The sequence below is a fragment of the Camelina sativa genome, chromosome 16 (assembly GCF_000633955.1).
Source record: "Camelina sativa cultivar DH55 chromosome 16, Cs, whole genome shotgun sequence".
Classification (NCBI taxonomy): Eukaryota; Viridiplantae; Streptophyta; class Magnoliopsida; order Brassicales; family Brassicaceae; genus Camelina; species Camelina sativa.
This window is the reverse complement of record NC_025700.1, coordinates 7897302-7901412: the sequence shown is the minus strand read 5'-3', so window position 1 is coordinate 7901412 and position 4111 is coordinate 7897302.

Here is a 4111-nt window from a genome sequence, read left to right as displayed (position 1 = left end):
TTTTTTTTTTTTTTTTTTTGGGCTTGTGGCCTTCTAATTGTTAACGGTGGTTCTGATGGCACATATCAAATTCTGTGAAATGCTCATTAATGCATTTCAATAAACATTTCAAAAGCAGAAATATTATGTTATGACCAAACAATTTGAGTCTTCAGATTTTTGAAACCTCCATCCAAAAGATACAACACTTGTACCTCAGTTCTGAGCATATCGTAGAAAGACTTGAATTAGGAGCGAAAGGATCAATTTCCAGGTCAAAACGCTTGGCAAGCAGAGAATGGTTAAAAGAGTAGGATCCACCCACAAAAATTGGGAGTTTCCCGCTCGAAAATATGTTAGATATGGACAATGTCGCTAAAGAGAAAAACTATATCAGGGAAAGTTCACCATCTTCTGGGTGGAACTCACCCAAAAGATGGTGTCGAACTCCTCCTTGCTCATGGACTGGGATAAGATTAGTTTCAATCTCTATCCTGTTATAGATTTGCATTTTGTCCGAGTTGATGATCTTGCCGGAAAACTGGGAAGAAAGGATGCCTATGAGGAGGTTTTGGCAGACATGAAAGTAAGGACATGTATGTTCTTGAAAAAAGCAGAAAGCAAAGATTTTGAAGCTGATAAGAGGCATTTGGGAATTGAAGAGCCTCGGCGCCATGACAGCCCTTATGGCGAGCTGAATAAGAGTTTGGCGTCATTGGGGAAGAGGAAGGTGTGGCATAGAGATTTTGCCGAATAACATTGTGGAGGAAAGCGTTGAAATTGTTAAAAGTTTCTTGTTGGAAGTATAGTTTTTTGAATTAAATAATATAAATTGTGTTAATTATTTTGTAATTTGTGTGTAAAAAAGAAATAAAACTCTATTGTGTGTAAAATGATTTTTATCATCAAATCACATTAGAGTTTATTTCTTCTTACCACACAAATTACAAATTTTTTGACACACATTTTATGTTATTTAATTAAAGAAAAACCTACCTTCCATCAAAAATTTTTTCATAGTTTTCATATTTCCTCCACAATGTCCTTCTGCCAAATCTCCGTGCTACTCTTTCCTTCTCCCAATGTAGCCAAACTCTTATTCAGCTCGCCATAACGGTCGTCATGGCGTCAAGCCTCTTGATTTCCCAACCGCCTCTTAACAACTTCAAAATCTTCGCTTTCTGCTTCTTCACGAGCATACACGTCCATACTTTCATGCCCGTCACAGCCTCCTCTTGTTCCGCCTTTCTTCCCATTTTTTGGCGAGATCAAAAACTCTGACAAAATGAAAATCTACAATGGGATAGAGATTGCGACAAAGCTTATCCCAGTCCATTAGCAAGGTGGAGTCTAGCACCATCTTTTGGATGAGTTTCTTCCAAAGAACGGTTAACTTACCCCGGGAGAGTTTCGCTCTTTTGCGAGCGTTTAAACCCGGAAACTGAGATTTTGCTCCTAATTTAAGTCTTTCTATGATAAGCTCGGACGTGAGGTACGAATTCTACATCTTCTATATAGATCTTTCGGAGCCAGTTCTGTTCCAGCACGTGTGTAACCGCGTCGATCAAATGCTTGAGTCAGGAATGTTTGAGTAGCTCGCAGCTTTCTATGAACCTATAGTAGATTCAGTGTAATGGAGTTTGATCGATACTTTAGAGTTTAGAGTGTACCCAAGGGAGAGGAATATGGGATCGTGGGACCTGAGAAGAAAGGAGTCCTATGAGGCTGTTGTGGTGGGCATGAAAGTAAAGACGTGTATGCTTATGAAGAAGCAGAAAGCGAAGATTTTGAAGCTGATAAGAGGTGGTTGGGAAATCAAGTCTTGATTGTGAGAACTAGATCGGAGTTCTCCTTCCGAGGTGTTTTTCCAAATGGAGGAGACTATCACTGTCGAAGGTTCCGAACTGAATTTAGAGACTAGGTATTGTAAATTGGAAACGTGTGTTATTGCTTTTTCAGAGTTTTTTCCATCATCTTTACAGTCTCCCCCCTCTCTACTTATACTGCCATATTACAATTAAATGCTAAATCAATTCATTCCGTTAATCTCGCTTTCTCATTTAAACTAATTAATACAGGGAATTTTTTGACCGTTCCCCAATCTCCGAAGTGACGCGGGAGACCAGCTGGTTTCGCTTCTCTTCGCTTGCTGGGCTTAGCGGACTTCACTTGCATTGGGTTTGGGCCCATTTCATTAGTCTGCTTTGGGCCTCAGCCCGTAACCCAAAATGCTAATCGTGGTACCAACATTGATGAGACAGCGGCCATTATGACCGAGCTGAATAAGAGTTCAGCGGCATTGGGAGAAAAAATGAGTATTATTGAGATTTGGCAGAAGGACGTTGTAGAGGAAAGCATGGAAACTGTGAAATAGTTTATTGCTAAAAGAACAGTTTTTTTTTTTTTCAATTAAATAACTTAAAATGTGTGTTAAAATTTTTTTTTTTTTGTAATTTGTATGTAGAAACAAATAAAACACTATTATGTGTAACATGGTTTTTGTCTTCAAATCACACGTTAGAGTTTTATTTATTCCCAACCTCCTCTTTTCAGCTTAAAAATCTTCGCTTTCTACTTTTTTCATGCGCATACACGTCTTTACTTTCATGTCTGTCGTCGTCACAGCCTCCTCGTAGTCCTTCTTTCTTACCATGTCACACATTTCCTTTGTTCATGTAACATTTGCATTTCATACGAACTCTATATTTAATGTTTTTAATAGCCAATGGCGTACTTAAGTTTATGAGTGCTTAATCAAGGTACATATTTTTAAAAATAAAAAAATTCATTTAAACCATGAACTTTCATATTTACGTCATGTAGACTATGAATTTTGTTGTAAGACATTTAAAACATCAACTTTCTTTGACTAGTTCTTTTAAACTTAAGTTTCGTTGATAAAACCATAGAAGACATGACGTTATATCTGATACTGAGCAACTAACAGACGTTACTATGTCGTTAACACTTTACAAAATGACGTCGTTTTGATGAGAAACTTAATTCGAGAAAATATCATTTAAACCATCAACTTTCAAATTTAGGCCATTTAAACCATAAACTTTCAAATTTAGGTCATTTAAACCAAAAACCTTCTTGTATCCCCTTTAAAGTATCAACTTTCATTGGCTAAACTTTTTTAGATATCAAGTCTTATTTACCATGATGATAAGTCTGCTTACAAAGCCACACATCAGAATGCTCAAATGTTCTCACAAAAAATCTATAAGATAACCCAAGAACAAATATTAAGCGGAAGATATGTATGATTTAACCGGAAAAAAAAAAGGAAAAAAACTTGAAACCTGCAAGAGAGTGAAGGCCATATGAGGTTATGGTTGATTAGTAAGTCGTAGAGAATGGAACGAAGTTTTTCCATTGGGAGTATTTCTCATAGACACTCGGCTGATGCAATGTTTTCTTCCAAATTTTTCTCGTTTTACCACCACTTTGTTGTTGCGATGAAAATGTCGACCTCTCTTCTTCGGCCCATATGCTCCTCCGCTCACCCTTGCTTTTTTGTTTCAGGATTCGTTGACAACGAGGGGAGCCACCAATTTATGACGGATTCTTTCCCCATTACATGTGCTTTCCTTTGGGATATGCGATGCATGATCGGACATAACTACTGGGATGTGGCGTTCTATAGAGATTGTTCAGACTTTGTGAAGATGGTGTCTTCCCCTCTAGGTCGGTCGGCTTTCTCAACCTACCTTGACGATATCAAAATTGATATGGAGGAGTTTTCTTCTTTCTCTTTATCTCTAGTTTCACGAAATGCAAATGTAAGTGCGGATTCTTTGGCACGCCAAGCGCGTATATCTCCACATAATGTTTAGTATGTAAACAATCTTCCTTCAATTTGGCTCATTTGAGCTGATATTTTGCAGTCAAACAAAAAAAGAACTATAAAGTTAAAAAAATAAAATTAATAAGAAATTTCACAGCACTAGCGCCTTGGTCGAATCCCCATGAGCTGCTCCGGCTAAAATTACTTTACCGTTGCAGTAGTAAACTTGACGAAGATGACGCCAAAATCATTAAAATCTACATTTTCTTCACATTGTCGAAGAAACAAGGACTAATCCCCTTGTACTCCCCTTGGGAGCGTGAAGCCGGATTCAACCTTCTG